Below are 22450 nucleotides of genomic sequence, written 5' to 3' on the forward strand. Positions count from 1 at the left end.
AAGAGGACAGTGCTCAAGACACCAAAGTGCCAATGAATCAGCTTAAAACACAGAAGATGGGAGCAGGTCAGTGTTGTTACTACTGTATTCGATTTCATGGCTATTTTTGTAAAGAAACGATCCAGAAAGTCCTCAGAATTATAACCCATCTCCTGTAATTAGTGCAGGAATGCCAGAGAAAGAAGTTCTAGGAAGAGAAGTCAAGGACTTTATATAAATATAGGTTGGGGAAGGTGATGCAAGATCAGTTTAAGTGGAATTGAAAAAAAAGATTTAGAGTTTTAGTAAACTATAAGTTCAATGTGAACCCACAGTATGACATGGGAGGTGATAAAGCTAACGTGAGCTTAGACTGTATTAATAGAGAGAGTCAGGTTTTCTTGAAGGAAGTGACAGGCCTGTTGCATTTTGTTCTCCTTCTTCTCCTGGTTAGTCCACATCTGTAATATTTTCTTAAAACCTGGAACTCATCTAAGGGAAGGCAACCAGGCTAGTGAGATAAGTGGAGCTATGCCATACAAAGATATATTAAAGAACATAGCGATGGTTAGCCTGGAAAGAAGACTTAGGGGGTACATGGGAGATGTCTTCAAGTATTTAAAGAGCTGTCATGTAGAAATGGGATCAGATCATACTGTTTGGCACCAGAGAGCAGAAATAGAATAAAAGTTGCATCAAAGAAGATTTTGGGTGAGTATAAGGACAAAACACACTCTTAATGATGAGAGATAGCAGATTTCCCCTTGCTGGAAGTCTAAAGTAGACACTGGGCGACCATTTGCTTATCTTATATACATATAATGCCTGTTTCAGAAAGAGATAGGACAGGGTGGCTCTAAAGGCTCCTTCTGTATCTGAGATTTTGCAGTTCCCTGATTCTGTAACTGACTTCAGACATGGACAACTGATTCTGTTCTGTGTAGACAGTTTAAAATGGAGAAACCTAGGAAGGGTAGAAAAGGTTAGGGGTTAGAGTTTCTTTTCTCCATTTTGATTAATTTTGAGGAAATTATCTGGTTTTCTTCCTCAGGCATACAACTTGAACATGGCTTATCATTTTTCATCTCTGCCAGAAAATCCAACTGGTGCCAGTGGGAACCATCATAAGGAATTAAATTGTTATGTTTCCCAGGGTCAGGAAAGGAAAAAAAAAAGGGGGGGTGAGGGGGATGTCTATTTCATGGAATTATGACAATCGCTTACAGACTGGTTGTTATAGTTTTGGAAGAGATTTTGCTCATTCTGGCAAAGCTTTAATTTAAGCCCCAGGTTAGATATCAATTGATTATGACTTCCATTGGTCTGTGAAGCACATCTGTGTCTTTAATTAATAATTCACGAAGTTGGAAACAAATTTGCCATTGCTTGAGCATACCTGATGAAATAATACTTAGAAAAATGTTAAAATAATGGAGTTGGAAATAAGATTATAAAAGGCCCTTGGCTATGAGACTTCCCTGAAGACACAGAAAGTAAAATATAATTATTTATCTTTGGAGGTTTAATGAGGCATTCTTTTCTGTTATCTAATTAATATTTATTATTCTTTTAAAGCAATTCTCAGGTCAATTAGAGAAGTTCAAAAGGCATTCATATTCTCAAATAGAACCAATCTTGTCCACATTCTTCTGTTTCTTCTCTTTTATTTTGAAATCATTTAATAGGAGATTTCTTTGGATAATCACTGTGTACGCTGGAAACTTGTCTACATTAGCCCAAAGTTCAATATTTCTAATTAGTGACCTTGTCTTATTTAAGCATATATCCCTAATGACCATTGACTTTTTTTAAAATTCAATCAGTTTTGTGAAATAGGCATTAAGAAAGCAATGTATCAATTTCATGCATTTTAAAACATGTCCTGAAATTTTAGTACATGTCACTGTGTTGTCATCTTCCAGTGAATCTTTAGTGGACCTTGAATAAATTCTCATTTCACTGCACGTGAAATTGACTGATTATTCTGAAATTATATTTGAAGTTCCAACTTGTAATATGTATAAAAGATGTACTTTGTAGAGACTGATTTGTTTAAAAAAATCCCTCCATTACGTTTAGCTTTCAGATTAAAACAGGATTAAAAAGTGAAGCATGTTATGTTAGAAGGTAGGCATATGTTATGATGATTTTCTTATAAATGTTAAAAGTTCTTTAGCAAAGCAAGGCTATAAAGATCTTTGAATCTTACCCCTGCCTTCCCTTCAACCTCTGGGACCTAACATAATGCCTACTATAATAAGAGTTGTTAAAGTTATGGATCTAAAGGACAGAATATCTAAATTTGTAGGCTTCTAATCTTGACATTAACTCCATGGTTCAGTCAGAAATCATTCCTATTTTCCTTTGTAGTAGTGATAAGAAAATACAGGATAGTATGATGGAAGAGAGTATCAGCTCATAAAACAATTGTGGAGAAAGTGAACTTTCAGACAACTTGGCATGAGATTCAGCTGAATCAAATAATCCTGGAAGCATTTGTACATGAACTAGAAGGAAGACCACAAGCAGATATGAAATGGAACAGATATTTTTGTGGTGATCCGATTTCACCAGCCACAATAACGGAATCTTTCATTTGTATTTTACCACCTTGATAAACATTGTAATATGTGAGAAATTGACAGGGTTGAGAAATTGGCAAAGAATACAAAATCAAGGATTGACAGCAGGACATTATTGAAAATATACAGAAGAAATCAATAAGGTAGGTAACAATTTTAAGGACACTCAGGAAACAATTTGTTGGTTTCTTTAAAAAGGAGACACTTCTAAAAATGAAAAAGATAACAGATATTACTGAGCATCCTCCTCCAAAGGAACTGAGATTTTGGCAACTGCTAATGTATGTATGGTTTCTCATACCTATAAAATCTTTATGAGAATAATTTATGCATACATGATTAAAACTTGATGAAACCATGAGAATCTAATACTACCAATTAGTAGTTTTGTGATTGGGTCTCAGTTTCTTCATTTGTAAGAAAAGAGTCCTAAAAAAATAAAGATGAGAGGTTTATACCAAGTGACCTTTAAGGTACCTTCTATATCTAAACATATGACCCACTGATCTCATGAGCCTCTTACAGCTAAAATCCTATGGTCTTATGAAAAGAAAAAAGACAGGATTTTATGGATTACTTTGTACAGCAATCCATATCTTAACAATTACATAATTGACTGAGCACTGTAACAAACACTGTAACTGGTCCTACTCTATTTTGATTAATTTTTAAAAGTGTGTAGAAGAGTAGAATATAATGCTTAGTGAGAGAAATTATTATTAATAACCAATACCTTGAAGAGATTCAGAGGTCACTGCTTTTTCTAAATTTCTCATTTTAAAAAGCTCAGCTTTCTTGAAGGACTTTAGTGATAATGAGATTGCGTTAATTTTCCTTAATCTTGGTCAATCTCCACCCAACCTTGCAAGGAATTTAATCTCAGATGGGGAAGTCCATTATGTTCTACTAAAGCTTGGGTAGGGACAGATGCTTTTACCTAGAGAGCTCAAGGTCAGGAAGTGGCTGGTATAGCTGGGAGTGGTCTGGCACAGAGATATGTTCTCTGTCCTAGGGTGGCACCATCCTCGAATTAGATGGGTTTATAAACTTTGAGCCCACTGCTATGATTGTTTTTGGTTTAAGAGAGATGACCAAATGACCATCTTTTTATTAATAACCTGATGGCCTTGTTAATAAAATGATTAAATTACCCAGAAATTATGTCTCTAACCTTTTTAAACTTGACATTGCTTAAAGGCTCTTTTCAAACATATATTAAAATAAAAGAATTTCTCTGAGAAATACAACTTCAGAGATTTTTTATTGATCCCATGATCATTTAAACCAGTTCCAAAATAAACATTCAGGTTCACCTAAGGTGTTCACCATTGTCATGAAGTATGTCATTCACAGATTCCAAATGATGAGAGAATCCCCTATCAATAGTGAGATTCTCTATTCTTCCTCAGGTATAGATCATTGAGATCCCTCTATCCTCAGATGGGCTCCATCTGAAAAAACTGATAAATAAAATGAGCCAACCATCCACACTGGAGAAATGAACTACCTGAAAACTCCATGTCACCCAATCTACCATGTACAGATGGACAGGATGCCCATCAACTTGGTCTATCAACAGGTGTATTGGTCAGAAATTTTAGATGGTCAATGAGCCAAGCTCACAACTGAGCAATGAAAGCACATCAGACCAGACAGAATTTGAGGAATTGTGTAGGGCTTTCAATAATACCTCATTGCTTTCAATAGTGCTATAGTTATCTCTAACACCAGTGTTCTTCTGATAAAACTATATTTCTACAAATCAACTAACACAAAAATATTAGTAAAATCAAAATCGTGTTCCTGAAGGAGCAATGGAAAGACACATAGTGGGCACTTTGTCAGGTTGTTGCAGAGTACTATTGATGATAGAGGAATAGGCAGTGAACCTATGATTTTACTGGCATTAGAAACTCTTAATTAGAAAAATCTCTTTCAATTCAGATAGTAACTGCTGTTAAACTCGTAGTAACATATCTAGGACACTGAGAAGTTGCCAGAAAGTCAATAAACATTTATTAAGATTCTACTAAGTTCTGGGGATATAAAGAGAGGCAAAATACAGCTTTGTCATCAGAGAGTTAACAATCTAACATGGAGACAACAAACGGACAAATACATACAAACAAGCTATAAGATGGTAAAGAGGAAAAAAAAAATTGTAGAGGGAAGACATTAGAATTAGGAGTTAAGAAAGGCTTCCTGGAGGCTGAGCCAAGATGGCGGAAGGAAAGCAGTGACTTGCTGGAGCTCTCCCCTTAAACCCCTCCAAATACCTATAAAAATGGCTCTAAACAAATTCTAAGGCAGCAGAACCTACAAAAACACAGAGTGAAACAAATTTGCAGTCAAAGACAGCCTGGATGGTTGATCAGAAGGGTATATCGCACCAGGCGGAGAGAGGAGCGCAGTTCAGCATGGGTGCGCAGGTCGCAGAGACCCTGGAGCAGCCCTCAGAGGGCTGAATCACAGGCAGCTGTGGCAGTTTCCAGACTTCTCAACCCACAAACGCCAAAGACAACTTGGAAGGTCAGTGGGAAAAGTCTGTGACTGCAGTGAGAGAAGGAGCTAGGTCTCAGTCACCTTCAGGGGCTGCAGCTGTTCCCTGAGCTTCCAGCCCACAGACTGAGGGGGAATCAAGTGGCTGATCAGAGGGGGATTAAAGGGATCTCTTTGCCAGTGCTGGGTCAGGAATCTCTTGCTTTACCGGGGCTCAGATCTGGGTATGAGGGGCGGTCCTGGGGTGAGGAGGAATGCTGGTGTGGTGAAGCTTCTTGTAGCACTAGAGAGAAAACACCTCTCCCCTTATCAAGGCACCTTGGAAGAACTGAAAATTTTCAGGTCCCTAGAAGTATCTTTGAAAAGGTAGTACAAATCCCCAAAACTTGGGACAGTACATTCACCACATTGGAAGCAGACTTTTCCCTTAACAAAGAGTTTAAAACTCAAGTAATTGGCAGGGATCATGAGTAAGCAGCGCAAAAAAAGTCAGACTATATTATCTTACTTTGGTGACAAAGAAGATCAAAATATACAACCAGAAAAAGACAACAAAGCCAAAGCTACTACATCCAAAGCCTCCAAGAAGAATATGAATCAGTCCCAAGCCTTGGAAGAGCTCAAAAGGGATTTTGAGAAGCAAGTAAGAGAAGTAGAGGAAAAACTGAGAGTTTTGCAAGAAGATAATGAAAAACAAGTCAACAGCTTGCTAAAGGAGACCCAAAAAAATGCTGAAGAAAATAACACCTTAAAAAATAGCCTAACCTAAATGGCAAAAGAGGTCCAAAAAGCCAATGAAGAAAAGAATGCCCTAAAAAGCAAAATTGGCCAAATGGAAAAGGAAGTCCAAAAGATTACTGAAGAAAATACTTCCTTAAAAATTAGAATAGAGCAATTGGAAGATAGTGACTTTATGAGAAATCAAGACACTGTAAAACAAATCCAAAAGAATGAAAAATTAGAAAACAGTGGGAAATATCTCATTGGAAAAACAACTGACCTGGAAAATTGATCCAGGAGAGAGAATTTAAAAATTATTGGACTATCTGAAACCATGATCAAAAAAAGACCCTAGACATTGTCTTTCAAGAAATTATCCAGGAAAACTGCCCTGATATTTTAGAACCAGAAGGCAAAATAGAAATTGAAAGAATCCACCTATCACTGCCTGAAAGAGACCTCCAAAGGAAAACTTTTAGGAATATTGTAGCCAAATTCCAAAGTTCCCAGGTCAAGGAGAAAATATTACAAGCAGTCAGAAAGAAACAATTCAAGTATTGTGGAAACACAATCAGGATAACACAAGATTTAGCAGCTTCTACGTTAAGGGACCGCGGGACATGGAATATAGTATTCCGGAGGGCAAAGGAGATAGGATTACAACCAAGAATCACTTACCCAGCAAAACTGAGTATAATCCTGCAGGGGAAAAAATGGTCATTCAGTGAAATAGAGGACTTTCAGGCATTCTTGATGAAAAGACCAGAGCTCAATAGAAAGTTTGATTTTCAAATACAAGACTCAAGTGGAACATGAAGAGGTAAACAGGAAAGAGAAAATCATAAGAGACTTATTACAGTTGAATTGTTTACATTCCTGCATGGAAAGATGATATTTGTAACTCATGAGACCTTTGTCAGTATTGGGGTAGTTGGAGGGGAAAAATTATATGTACGTATATATAGATATAGATATAGATATAGATAGCTAGATAGATAGATAGATGGCAAAGGGGGAGTTGAAGATGAAGGGGTCATATCTGGAGAATAAAATTAAGGGGTGAGAGAGTATTATACGAGGAGAAAGAGAAAGGGAGAGGTAGAATGGGGTAAATTATCTCACAAAAAAACCCAAAAAAATGGCTTTTACAGTGGAAGGGAAACGGGGAAGGTGAGAGGGAATGAGTGAATCTTATTCTCATAGAATTTGACTTAAGGAGAGAATAACATACACACTCAATTGGGTGTGGAAATCTGTCTTACCCTACAGGAAAATGGGGGGGGGGACAAGAGAGTAGGGGGATGATAGAGAGGAGGGCAGATTGGGATAGGGGGTAATCAGAAGCAAGTACTTCTGAGGTGGGTCAGAGTCAAAAGAAAGAATAGAATAAATGGCGGGGTGGGATAGGATTAAGGGAAATAGAGTTAGTTTTTCACAGCATGTCTATAATGGAAGTGTTTTGCATAACTGCACATATATAACCTATATTTAGTTGCTTGCCTTATCAATGAGGGTGGGTGGGGAGGGAGGAAGGGAGAAAATTTGAAACCCAAAGTTTTAAAAACACATGTTTTAAAAAAAATGTTTTCACATGCAACTGGGAAATAAGAAATACAGGAAACGGGGTACAGAAATCCATCCTGCCCTGCAGGAAAATTGAAGGGAAGGGGGGGAGAGATAGCAGGGAAAGCAGACTTAGGGGAAGGGGTATTTAGAATTCATGCCATCTTGAAGTGGGGGAAGGGGCGAGATGGGGTGAAAATTTGGAACTTAAAATCTTGTGGAAGTAAATGTTGAAAACAAAAAATAAATAAAAATTAACATAATGAAAAAAGTATCACAGCTAATACTCATCAGAGCCAGAATTTGAACTCAGGGTTTAAGACTCTAGATTTGGTGTTCTTTCTATTGCAATACATTTCTAAGTCATGTACAATAAAGAAGTGATATGCCTTAAAAAAAAAAGAAACCTTCCTGTAGAAGATGTGATTTTAGTTCAGAGTTTCAGAAAGCTAGGGAAACCAACAAGCAAAGATGAGGAGGGAGAATATTCCCGGCGTCATCGTTGTCATCATCATCATCATCACTAACTTTCATATAGTGCCTAATATGTGTCAGGCATGGTGCTAAGCACTTTACAATTATTATATTGTTTGATCCTCACAACAACCCTGGGAGGTAGATGATATTTATTATCCTATTTTGAAGATGAGGAAATTGAGTAAAACAGAGGTTAAGTGACTTGCCCAGGGTCATGCAATTAACAAGTATCTGACCCCATGCCTGGTACTTTATCTATCTGGCACCTAGTTACCTGGGAGTGGGAAACAGCTAGAGAAAATGCCCAGAACTAAGGGATATTGTATCTTTGCTTGTGGAGTATCAAGTTGGCCAATGTTAGTGGATCAGACTGTAGTGGAGAGTATAAAGTAAGAAGACTAGAAAGGTGGAGGAGGCAGGTTAGGAAAAGCCTTGAATGCTAAGCAGAGGATGTTGTATTTGATGTCATAGATGATAGGGAGTCACTGGAGTTTATTGAGTGAGGGGGTGACATAGTGGACATGTACTTTTGGCAGCTGAATGTAGACTGAACTAGAGTGGGGAGAAATTTATGGCAAGTAGAACAACCAGCAAGCAATAGTAATAATCCAAATATGAGGTAATAAGAATGTCACATTAGAGGAGAGAAGGAGGTGTGTTTGAGAGTGTTGTAAAGGTACAATTGAGAAGCCTTGGTACATGTTTGTTATGGGAGGTGAGAGACAGTAAGGAATCCAGGATGACATCTAGGCTGTGAATCTGAGAGATTGGGAGGATGATAATATCCTTGAAGTTAGGGAAGTTAGGAGAGGGGGTTAGAGTTTAACAGGACAATGCATTCAAATTTGGACATGTTAAGTTTAAGATGTCTACTGAATATAAAATTTGAGATTTCTGAGGTTGGAGGTGTGAACATGGAGGTCAGTAGAAAGGTTAAGGTCAGATAAGTAGATTGGAGAATCATAAGCATAGGGATAGTAATTAAATCCACAATCACCAAGTGAAATAGTATAGAGGGAGAAGAGAACCCAGGATAGAGCTCTCTGAAGCACCTATGATTAAAGAGCATGACTTGGAAAAGAGTCCAGCAAAAGAGTTTGAAAAAGGAGCAGAGTGATCAGTAGGAGCAGAACCAGGAGAGAGTGATATCCTGAAAACCTAGAGAGAAAAGAGGATCAAGCAGAGAGTGCTCAACAGTGTCAAAGGGTATAGAAAGTTCAAGAAGAATGAGAATTTAGAAAAGGCCATTGGATTTGACAATTAAGAAATCACTGGTGAGAGTGGTGAGAGAGATAAAGTTAGAAGAACCCAGATTTTAAGCAGTTAAGAAGAGAGTGAGAGGAAAGTGGTGGTCCCTTTACAAGGAGTTTAGACACAAAGTGCAGAATAGACATAGGACAATGATTAATATGGATGGAAGATGGAAATGTCAAGTGAAAGATTTTTTTTAAATTTTTAAGTGATTTGCCTGGGATCACACAGTCACAGTGTTAGTGGTGAGAATTGAATCCAGGTGTTCTTGGCTGATTCCAGTTCTCTTTACATTACACCACAGTGCCTCTTAATGATACACAAACAAAAAATTCCATTAAAGGACAGATTTTATTATTTTTATTATTTTATTATTATTGAGAACAGATGAGGTGGGTTAAGCATGAATCAGGAATAAGAGTCAAAGACAGGCGGTCAAAAAGTTAATATGGAAAGACTTCTAGTATATTGGGTGGCTCATATGTGTAAGAAATTCCCAAGATACAATGGAGTGGAAAATTGCTATTTCTTTGGAAATTGGGAGCATCCATGCTAATGAAACCATATACCCTTCAAAGTATTGAAAAGTAAGTGAAGACACTAGTAAAGTAAACCCTTGTACCCCTTGTCTATGTGGACATTTTGTGCTGAATTGATAATACTCCATTTTGTCTTCTCATACTTTAATTCATATTTGAGATTTTTTTAATTCAAGATTAACTGACCAACTTTGATGGTTACCAGGAGTTACATGTTCAATAAAGCACATAACATTCCAACTAGTCTTCAGCTTCCTTCACTCACTCATTCACTAACCATATCCAGAAATTCTTTTGGTGGAACTTATCATGTATTATTTATATTAGTCTGAAATGCTAATGCAAATTTATGGAATATAATGGAAACATCCTGCACATCACAGAGTTTTGCTATCATTCTAAGTCTTCCATGGGAGACTTACAAATTGACTTCTACAATATCAGCCTGCCTGCAGTCTTAAAGCCCAACAACAATCCTGGGAAAATTGTAATTCTTGGCTTTCACTTCCTCATGAATATTTGCTTTCATGTTTTGTTGTCAAGCCCAAATAACCCCTATCCCAATTGATCACTGAGGGCTTGTGGGAGTATGTTTCTCTTCACTAGCCTGAGCATTAATACAGGTGTACAGCATTACTGGTATCCTTTCAGTATGCCCATTTTTTTTAAAAGATTCTTAAAGAGAAGTTTTTTTTTTCTTTTTAAATGGAAAAACCATAACCAAGAATCCTCTTGAAACTTTATGAGGCCTCTTGACGCAGTGAAAAGGACCCTGACTGGAGTCAGAAGACCATGGTTCAAGTCAAAGGATCATTGATATAAACCTAAAAAAGATCTTGGGTGTCCAACACTCTCAGTTTACAAGTAAAGAAAACTGAAGACTTGCCCAAGGTCACACAGGTAATAAGCATCAAAGGCTGACCTTCAATCCAGATCCTCTGACTCCAAAGCCAAGGATCCTTCCATTGTATGAAATCCTTGCTCTACCACTTCATGGTCCTCAGGAAGGCACCTGATTTTCTCTCTTTTCAATTTCCTCATCTGTAAAATGGGAATTATGATATTTGTGTGAAATGCCTCAAAGAGATATCAGAGGGATCAAATCCTGCTGGAAAAGGCACTGAATTTATTCAGTGATAGAGGACCTGGGTCAAAATCCTGGCTCTGCCACCTTCTACTTGTATTACCACTGGGATAGTCACTTTCCCATTCAGGACCTCCACGCCATCAACAGGAAAATGAAGGGGTTGGACTTAGATGGCTTTGAAGGTCCTTTCCAGGTTGCCCTCTTTTATGCTTTATAGAGCACCACATAAATGTATGTTGTTATATATGGGAGCTGGAAATGTTTCCCTTCAAACAGTCTCACAAGGAAACAGAAGTGTTACTAGGCAGAATTGACTGAAAACAAATTGAATCCAACTGTCTTAGTACATTAAATAACCAATGTCCAGATAATTCAATCCAGTTTGAGGCTGTATATCTGGGGAAAGAATTTAAGTCAGTGGGTGATCCAAATAACACTGTTACTATTAATATTTTTCACTGAACAACATTTCATTGATTGACCACATATCTGGCCTATATTAAGATCAAGTTAGAAAACATGAGCTTTTTTCCTTTCTCCAAACAATGGTGTATCATCTGCCAGGAGAAAGCAGTGCAATAGACCCCGTGAGGAGCAATTCTGTGGTTCTGAACTAAGGTAGAAATCATTGAGTGGAGCCAAGCGATCTGTTCTTTCTTCTTGAGGAATGTGAATAATTGATAGAATTCTATTCAGCATTACTTTTCCTTGCAGATGCAGAGTAGAATCTTCCTCATCACATAGCTTTTTCAGGCAAAAAAAAAAATCCAACATTGCATTTTACCCACTGAGGAAAGGAAGGCACAAATGGGAAATTAATCTGTTGCTACAGTATGTAGCAAGACATCACAAGCCACCAGCAACAGACATAAGATTAAATTAAGAATGCCTTTAAAAGCAAAAAGAATGCACATTTGTAGACCCAATTAATAAAGTCTTTCCAGTTACAGTGAAATTAATCTCAATGTGCAATATGAGATACACTTGATCTCTTATTCCATGCCTACAAAGCTTTTTTTTTTAATTCATGCCTCTCTTTTCGTTTGAATTTTTTTTTTAAGTTTCAGGCTGACACTAAGGAAAATTGTGAAGCCATTAAAGTGTATCTTTGATACCTTCACATATTCCCTGTCAATGTCCCCATTTCTCTTTTTTGGATCTCCAAAACTTACCACTTGAACTCTCTTCTTTTCCACCCCAATTGACAGGTGCCATCTCAAACACACCTCCCCACCCCCAAACACATGCACACAAATGTATGTGCATGTGCACACACATACACACACATACATACACACAAACCTGGGTAGCTACGCTGTGAGCCATTTTTGCTTAATCCAGCTAACAGATAATAAGTGCTTAATATGTGCCCCTTCAAGGGTTATTTGTAATTTTATTTTTTATTTGTTTGGTCAGTTCAGAGTTATTATTTCATCAATATGTGAACTGTTGGCATTGAAAACTTCTCCATCAAAATTGATCTGAAACTCTTCTATAAATTATAGTATTATAGAGCTAAGGGCACCAAGTGGTCAATTGACTTTTCTATGATCACGTATATGAAATGCATCAGAGGCAAGGCTTGCACCTGGAAATTCCTGACTTCAAGGCTAGATCTTGATGCCTTAAGTCCAGGCTGCCCTTGTAATAAAGGAAACAAAAAAAGAATTGTGGAGTCCAGGACATGATTCAGTTGGCTGAAGGTGCTAAGGATGGTGAGGTTGGAAAAGATGTGGCTTAGAGACATATGTAATGGTTATCAGTAAGTATTTATAGAACTGTTTTATGGAACTAAGTTAGACTTGTTTTACTTGGCCCCAGAAACATTCAGAAATAGAAGAAGTTGTAGTTTGGCATTTATTTTAGTAGGACATAGAAACTTCTTAATAACTAGAGCTGTTCAAAATTAGAATGGGCTGCAATGGGAAGTAATGAGTTCCTTATTAATGGAGGTTTTCAAGCAACAGGAAGACAAATAAAATTTGAGATATTATTGGTGGGTTGCCTGGTCAATTAGGGATTATTCTACATGCTCTTTCAGGTACTTTCCAACTGTGAAATTCTGTTAAAATCTTCCAACACTCAGAACAATTAAGTTATGAATGGAGAATGTTAAGAGTTAGGGGTCAGATTGAGGGACAGGGGACCTGGGTACTTATTCCAGCAATAACTCAAAAGAGTTGTGAGACCTTGAGAAAATATGCTTGCGATTGTCAAATAACACTACCCAAGACAATGGCTGCCTCCTTATAAAGTGAGCCCTTACTTACCTTGCCATGTTGTGGAAAAAGGTCCTTTCACACCAGTTGGATAATTAATCCAAATACTAGTTTCTGGCTTTTTAGCCATGTACATTATCCAGCACTCACTGCAATTACTCTAGTAAATGTATTCTTTCAAGTTCTGGTTGAAAACATCCCCCAAAGCATCAAGATAAGCCAATAAGGATTACTTGGAACATGTGACCATTGGCCTGGTATATGGATGGGAATTGAGATAAGCAACTCAATCACCTTCCAGTTGGAGCTCCTAATAACAGAGAGTAACAAACAATTGTATGTTTGTTAAGCAATATAATTGTTAAGCAGGATAAGTATCTGTATTTGTGTCTCATTGTCCTCCTACACCAGGGATGGGGAACCTGTGGCCTCAAGGCCACATGTGGCCTTCTAAGTCCTTGAGTGCAGTCATTTGACTGAATCCAAGCTTTACAGAACAAATGCTTTTATTAAGGGGATTTGTTCCGTGAAGTTTGGATTCAGTCAAAGGGCCACACTTGAGGACCTAGAGGGGCACATGTGGCCTCCAGGCTATATGCTCCCCACCACTGTTCTAAACTTTAAACTCCTATAAAAGGAAGACTAATCCTTCTTTAAACTCTGTATCTCCTTCAGAACCAGGCATAGTGTTCTATGCACAGTATTTAGGTACTTAATAAATATCTATTGTTGAGGTTTTTTTTCTTAATATAAACTTTCCTTCCTTTGAAAATTGACTAGAATCTACTCTCCTTTGTTTCATAATAATGTGTAAGGTATGTAAAAGCATACTTCTTTATAGGAGATTCCAAGGGAAGATAGTACCATGGATGAAATGACTTTGATACTTTTAATGACAGTCATGATTCCAAAATTTTTCATGGAGCCAACCCCATATAACTATTGAGTAATAGAAGATAAGGATCCTTGCAAAGTTCGTATAGGCTCAAGTGACTTGTAAGTATTTGATTTGATAACTCACAAGACAGACTACTGGCTGAGTGGGTTCCCTTTGCACCTTTTCAATCAGTGTGATGTTTACCCAAATCAGTCAATTATCATTTATTAAACCCCTGTTATGTGTCAGGCACCATACTAAGCATTGAAGATAAAAAAAAAGTTAAAAAACTGTCTCTAATCTCAATGAGCTCATACTCTAATGCAGTAAACAACAAGCAAACATTTACATACAAAGATCCCAATATAAATCCAGAGAACCTCAGAGGGAGGGTAAGGATTAAATTTCCTGAGATTAATTCTGAGACAATTAATAATTAATTAATCAATTAAATTAATTAATTTTATTTGTATACTTTATGTATAAATTAAAATTTAAATTAATTAGTTAATTAAAAATTAAAATTAATTCTGAGATTAAAGGACAAGGGAAAGGGCTATTTTTTGTTTTCTTTTGTTTTCTTGAATTTGGAGCTTTACCTGAGACTTGAATGATACCAAGGAGCCTAGGAATTAGAGTTAAGGAATTCCAGGCATGGAAGACAGTCAGTGAAAATGATAGGAGTCAGTGAGGAACATGGAGGAGGCCACTGTCACTGAATCACAGAGTACACAGAGAGGAGTAAAATTCAAAAAGACTGGAAACATAGAAAGGTTGCAGACTATGAAGGGCTTTAAAAGCCAAACAGATTATTTTAAATTGAATTCCTTAGGGAGCTCAAGTGGCCAGAATAAGAGATGGGTGAGGAGGTGTGGGGAAGAGTGGAAGAAAGAAACATCTCATTCTGCCTATGACCCAATGTCTGGGAAATGTATAATACATATTTTTCAGTGTATCACTAAATAAAAATGGAACCAATAATACATATATGTGTCTTATTTTATCTCCTTGGTATCAGATATCATTGCTAGGTGGAAAAGGATATCATAGTTAAATAAGCCAGCTAGTATTGAAAAAAAACAAAAACAAAAAAAGAAAAAAACAAAGAATGAGCAGCAGCTGCAAAACCCCTTTTGTTTGGTTAATTGGAAGACCCAAAAGGGAAGGTCAAGTGGTTAAACTTTCCAGTGAAGATTTCAGGAAAGTCTAGATAAATACTTATTTAAGATGTGATAGATGGGATTCCTGGTCAAGTAGTCACTAGACAAGGTGAACTTTGATGTATCTTCCAAATCTGTGATTCTCTGAAATCTTTAAAAAACCTCTGAGAAATTAAACTATAATGTTAGAATGACTAGAGGAGAGGAGACTTGGGGTCAGGAGTCCTAGGTCTTACTCCCATCACTGCTACAAAGGAGATAGTAGGCCTTGAGAAAATTACTTAAAACCATGTCCACCCTAAGAAGGAAGAGGCAGAGACCACAAAAAGATGATAGCAGGGAAGTCCAATGAACCTCTCACACTGGGCCAGGACTAAAACTTCTTAACTAGAGGAGCCCCTCAATTCAATCTAATGGGGCAAAAATTCATATCCTGATAAGGTAACTCATCAACCCACCCTCACAGTAGTAGAGGATAATCATTTCACATCAGGACTTCCTGGGTCCAAGATTGAAGGAAAATCAGGAAGCTCTGGGGTTAGGGTAGAACCTAGATCGGCTATGATGTCACAGTCAATTCAGGATCTGAGCAGATAGGGGTGGGGTATTGCTAAGGAGGGCCTGGATGGCTTCCTACCCTCAAGGTCACAGGCAGGGAGCCATTAATCCACTAAGAAAAAGTTTCTCACCAGCAATATTCCAAGAACAAAAGTTTCCACAGATGTGGATAGGGGCATAGAGAAGGGACAGAGCTAAAAAGAAAGGGTATGAGAGACAAGTAGGGAACATGGCTAAGGAAGAGATAGACTAAAGGAAAAAAAATAAAAAAATTATGTAGGCCAAAAGAATCTGATTTTTGTTTTGTTTTATCTTGTTTTTCTGGACTACAACACATACTAAAGGTAGTACAGTGCCTCATGGTGGTAGACCCTGAGTACTAGGGGACAGATTGTCCTACTCAATGCAATGAACGTTGGCTTAGTACTTGCTTATCATCTGGGTGCCTTAGACTGTCACCCAAAATAAGATGTAATGGAAGGCCATGTAAAATAAAATTGGGGAGGAGGTTAAAGTAATATTGGGAAGGGTATTATATGCCAAGCTGAGGAGTCTGGATTTCATATTAGCAGGAAAAGGAGCCACTGAGTATTTTTTTTGAGGAAAGGAGTGACACTGTGAGGTCTGTACCTGAGGAAGATGATTTTGGTAGCTGTCGGAACAAGGTAAAGGAGAGAGGAGACACTGGAAGGAGTTAGACTATTTAGGAGACTATTACATTAGTTCAGATGAGAGGTAATAAAGGCCCTACCATAGAGGGTGGTCATGCTCATGGAGTTTGTAAGGCAGTATGCCTCTCTTCATGCAAGCTAAGACCCTCATTAGTGGTTTTGGCCACCATTTGCACTGGTGACTTATATTGATCTTGCAGTCCTTCAACCCCACTCTGACTTTCTTCAGGGATTTGCCTCTTCCATCCAGCTTCCTCGTCTCATCTAACATATATACATTTGTATTTCATGTAAGAGTACCATAATATCAATCTTTCCATTGTTAAGTTGGCCTATGGTACTCTGCTGAGCTTCTTCCTTTCATATCATCCTTTACAAAACTCCATTTTATCCAGAAAACATGTCATTGCCGTGACAGCCACTTCACTCCTATGCTATCTTTAGTCATAAATTTACTAGTCAGTAAAAATGAAGGTTTATCCTATTACCTGTTGCCTACATGAACTGGTCCCATCAGTATTGATAGACTTAATCAGTGAATAACTCCATATAATAAAATGAGATTTACTCTATACTGACTGGAGAATATGATCTTGAATTGTAGCATGTATTTTGCAAAATGATTTCATTGCAATTTGATGACACCTACTTACAGAGAAGAAACGATGATGTTTAAAAATATACTTATAGACAATAGCTTTGTTTAAAAAAAAGTAAATAAGGGAATGAAAATCAAATCCTGAATGTATTATGTCTCTCGGAAGACATTTAGGTTTAGTGTAATAAACTCACGATAATTAAACTTTGCTGTGGGCATAAAATATCTACAAAGAAACACAGAAAAATTAATTGTGTGTTGGACCACACATTGTCCAAAAGGGTGAAAGACAATTACTGTAAGTGCTAAGTATACTGCCTACATTGAGAATAAATAACAGTATCAACCATGAGTCTAAATGTCAAACATACACTGATTTGTGTTACTGGATGTGAGAATGTCACGTTCCCTCATTTCTCAGTATGCTCTATCGGCAGTAATTTGATGAAGTCTAACAGCAGCCCCATGAATAATTTCAAATGTGGCAGGATGGGTTGCACAAAAAATCAACAGTAAATCTTTATACTGCTTCACTCAGCCTTCAATTTCTCATTTTTTTCTCCAACAGAGTCATCTGTCACTATTTGACCCAACTAATTTCAACTCCCTTGTTTATTGATAATGCTGGCATTACTAGTATACATTACAAACTAATAATATTAATATTAATACTTTACATTTATGTATCATTTTAATGATTGTTATGAGAATGATCTATGGGTATTATTTTTCCCATTCTTTAGAATGAGGAAATTAAATATTTAAAAGGATAAGTGACTTGTTCAAGGTCACATAGCTAATATTTAGTGGATAGGTGGTGCAGTAGATAGAGCACTGGGATTGGAGTCCTGAGTTCAAATGTGGCCTCAGATACCTACTAGCTCTGTGACCTTGGGCAAGTCATTTAACCTTATTTACCTTATTTCTTCATCAGTAGAATGAACTGGAGAAGGAAATGGCAAACCACTCCTGTGTCTTTGCCAAGAAAACCCTAAAATGGGGTCACAGAGAGTAGAGCAGCTAGGTGGCACAATGAATAGAGTGTTGGTCCTGGAGTCAGGAACTCAACTTCCTAAGTTCAAATCCATCCTCAGACACTGAGTAGCTGTATAACCCTGGGCAAGTCATTTAATGCTTGCCTCAGTTTCCCCATCTATACAATGAGCTGAAGAAGAAAATGGCAAACCATTGTAGTATAAAGATACTTGGCAAAGGCCAAGAAAACCCTAAATGTCATGTGACACAACTGAAATGACTAACAACAACAATTAGATGCAATATTGAAAACCAAGTATTTCTGACTCCAAGTCAACCCTACAGTAAGGAAATTAGGCATTACAATCCAAGATTTATTTTAGTACCATAGAGTACATTTAAGAGGACAATGATTCAAATTAGTAACATAGTCACTCCATTAAGAAACAGTCTATTGTTCTAGAACCAACCTAGAGAAACAAAGATACAATTTGTAAGTTAGCCTCAGGTGTTCTTAACCTAGAGTTTATGATTATTTTTAATGCTTTGATTTCAATGTAGTAGGTTTCCTTTTTAATCCTTGATATTTTATTTCATATATTTTAAAATGTTGTTCTAAGAAGAGAAGATAGGCTTTATCAGGCTAGCAAAGCCATTCAGGACCCACAAAAACATTAAGAAACCCTCCTCTAGCTCAGGGTTTCTTGTGTTTTTTCCACTTGTAAACTCTTTTTGCATCTGGGCCTGTGCAGTGCAAAGTGTACTTCGTGTTCAGAACCAAGGCTGCAGTGAAGCTACAAGATGCAGCACTGCCAGAAACACCTCAGATTCATTATACATTTGAATTTTAGATATTTTTGGTCATGGCATGTTCAGAAACCTTTTACTGTTCCCAAATTTTAGTGACCCCCAGTTTAAGAAGCACTGCTCTAGGCAATGTATTCTTTAGCCTTAGCATTCCATGAGGCAAAGAAAAATGAAAATGGCCTGGTTCTGAGTCAGCCGCCTTCAACTCTGAAAGTGCTGTAAAAGGGACAGAGGGTGCTAAGAATTATAGTCTTTTTTAAAACATTAATAAACATTAATTTAGATATTGACATTTTAAATTTGAGATTTTTAATCCAATGACCAGTGATTTGACATATTACTAGAATAGTGGAACCACATTAATACAGACACAGAGAATAAAAATCAGATGACTCAGACCCAGAAGGAATAGCTGACATCTTGAATGACAGAGTCATGGAGGAAATAAAATGTCAGCATTTTAAATGATGGGTCAAATCTGATAAGATGAAATATAATAAGGAAACCTAAAGTTCTATATTAGTGTTCAAGAAATTAACTTTATACTGTTAGAATAAGGTAAATATGGCTAAGACAGAAGTTCCCTTGAAAGTAGATGGGGCTTATAGAGGAATGAAAGCTCAACATGAGTTAATCATTCAACTTAGCAGGTAAAAACCTGAAGTTAATCTGAGGTGACACTGAGAGGCATAATATCCAGCATAAAGAAGGTAAATACCCCATCATATCTTCACTAGTCAAAATGCATCTGAAATATTGGATCTAGTTGGTGGGTGCCACATTTTAGTAGAGGCATTGACAAGCTGAAATATTTCCATAGAAGGGCATCTAAGATGACAAAGATTATGATATCCAAGGATCAGTTGAAGGCATTTTTAATTGGAATCAGAGAACAGGTTGGTTTTGGAAGCTCAAGTTGCTGGAAAAGGGGTTCAAATATGTGCCACAAAGTATAGCGGCATATGCTTGCAACTGCCAGCTACTACTTAGACATATTTAAGGAGCGTTTGAACATTGCTGGTAAGATACATGGTGGTTGAAGTTAGCCCCTAAATGTGTGAAAAGAACACATGTGGTTAGAGTGATTGAGTTGTCATGGAGAAAAGTAGTGTAAATGAGATTGAAAGAGAAAAGACTTGCAAATATGAGTCACATAAGTGTATGTGTGATGGAGAACCAGAGGTCTCCATCAATTTGTATTTGGATTAGAACTATAATGTCGTTGAATATACATTTATTGCTGGAAGGGAACTTAGAATTAATCTGTTAAGTATTTTCATTTTATTGATAATGAAACTGAGGCCCAGAGACATTATTGGATTGGCCCAATGTGTAATCTCTGTACAAGAGATAGGGAAAAAGAAGAGAGAGACAACTCAGTGGATAGAATGTGGGACTTGAGGAAGTCAATAGTGCTCCTCAGTTCTGAGTGAGACAGCAAGAAACACATTTGACAATGCTTATGATATGGGGAAAGAAACAGAAAAGTGGCTGAGATCTCTTTTAACTCCATCAACAAATTTCAGGTCTCCATCCATGACACAGATGACCCCAATGACAAGCGCTTCCTCTTAGAGATGAAAGGAGTCTCTGAGATAATCCTGGAGAAATTCAGCACCATCATGTCCAATGGCCAGGAGTAGCCTCTTGAAAAAAGCATAGCAGAGGCCTTTTAAACTGCATATATGAAGTTAGAAGGATTAGGTGAAAGAGTTCTGGGTTTCTGTCATCTCTACCTACCAGAAGATGAGTTTACAGATACTTATTCCTTTGATAGAGACCATGAAATTTCCCACCTCTGATCTCTGCTTTGTTGTGCTGATATCACTCTTATAGCAGCTAGGAGGCAGAGTGGATACAGTGCTGGACCTGGAGTCAGAAAGACGAGTTCAAATGTCACTTCAGACACCCTGTAGCTGTGTGACCCTAGGAAAGTCACTTAACCTTGTTTACCTCAGTTTCCTCATCTATAAAATGTGCTGGAGAAGGGAAAGACAAACCACTCCAACATCTTTACCAAGGAAATGGGGTCACAAAGGGGTCCAAATGGGGTCACAAAGAGTCAGACACTACCAAAAGACTGAACAATAATGATTATTAATTGAACCTCTTTGATCCACTGTTTCTGATGCAGTCATCAAATGTTGTAGTGTTGGCATCAAGGTTATTATGATGACAGGTGGCCATCCAGCCACAGCCAAAGCAATCAACAAAAGTATAGTCATCATTTCAGCTAATAGTAAGACTGTGGAAGACATAGCAAAATGTCTTCACATGCCTGTGGAACAGGTTAACAAAAGGGAGACAAATGCAACTGTGGTAAATGGAATGGAGATGGAGAAGAACCCAGAATAGTTGAATGAGTTCTTGACTAATGACACCAAAATTGTCTTTGCAAGAACATCTCCCCAGAGGTAGCTGATAATTATGCAGGGCTGTCAGAAACAGGATGCTATTGTTATAGTGACAGGGGATGGTGTTAATGATTCCCCAGCCCCAAAGAAGGCCTCTATCGGCATTGCTATAGGTTTTTCAGGTTCTGATGCAGCAAAAAATGCAGTAAATATGGTCTTACTAGATGACAACTTTACCTTAATAATGACAAGTACAGATGAAGGTCACCTAATCTTTGACAATCTGAAGAAAATCATTGTGTGCACCCTGACTAAAACATATTGCAGAAATTTGCCCTTTACTGATCTTCATTATTGCTGGGGTCCGCCTGCCCATTAGTACTGTCCCCATCTTGTTCATCAACTTGGGCACTCTTGTTATTCCTTCCATTTTCTTAGCTTATGAGAAAGCTAAGAAGCCATGTCAAAAGAAGGAGAGAGTGGTGAATCACCAGCTGGCTTGGTACTCCTACCTCCAGATTGGAACCTTGCAATCGAGTGGGAAGCTTCTTTGCCTCCTTCACTGTATATACAGACCGGAAATTCAAACCTGACCTGCTCATTTGTTTATGACCATTAGGAGAAATCATAATCTGAATTACCTTGAAGAGAGATCTAGACAACAATGGACAAGATACCAGTGGAGATTTGTGGACTGGACTGGAGATACTGCTTACTTTGTTACAGTCATGGTCCAGCAAATAGAAAATTTAATCATCAGAAGAAAAAAAAATATGGATAAATTCAGTTTTCCAGCAAAGTCTCCTTAGAAATAAATCTACCTGGTTTGGGATTGCGTCTCAAGTTATCATAGCACGAATGGTTTCCTTGGGATTTGGAAGTGATATAGTCTTGAATTTCATTATGCTTCAGATTCAGTATCGGTTTGTGCTGATACCATATGCCATTGTGATCTGGCCATATGATGAGTTTTGAAAACTCCTAATCAGGCACTATCCAGGAAGCTGGTGGAATAGGAACATGCATTACTGAATTTGCTATTGGTTCCTAACATTATTTTTGAATTTTTTACTGGTGATGTTCAGCATTCTCCAGTCATCTCTGCTGGGAATTCTTTTATTCAATATGGGCATCATCAGAATCCACACACTAGTAGAAATGTGTATGAAAGATTCCTATTTAACACACTGTAAAAATGAGATAAGCTTTTTGTATAGGCTATTTTTCTTCTACACTTTGTCCTCTGTCCCTTTTGTTTGTTTAAAATATGTAAATTTTAAAAGTGGTGGAGAAGAAAAAGAACCTGTTTTCTATTTATAGAAATTTCCACAAGGGCAGTTAGGTTGCACAGTGGATAGAGTGCCTGGCCTAGAATCAAGAAGACCTTAATTTAAATCTGGCCTCAGACATTTAGTAGCTGTGTGACCCTGGAAAAGTCATTTAATCCTGTTCGCCTCAATTTCCTCTTCTATAAAATGAACTGGAGAAGGAAATGGCAAGCCACTCCAGTATCTTTGCCAAGAAAACCTCCAAA

At 37.5% G+C, this 22450-nt stretch overlaps 1 pseudogene; it reads left to right on the forward strand.

Moving 5' to 3' along the window:
- Positions 1-16150: 16150 nt before the first annotated feature.
- LOC114023780 lies at positions 16151-21948 on the forward strand (annotated as a pseudogene).
- The last annotated feature ends 502 nt before the right edge of the window (positions 21949-22450 follow it).

The sequence above is a fragment of the Vombatus ursinus genome, unplaced genomic scaffold (genome assembly GCF_900497805.2).
Source record: "Vombatus ursinus unplaced genomic scaffold, bare-nosed wombat genome assembly UNPS02014818.1, whole genome shotgun sequence".
Classification (NCBI taxonomy): Eukaryota; Metazoa; Chordata; class Mammalia; order Diprotodontia; family Vombatidae; genus Vombatus; species Vombatus ursinus.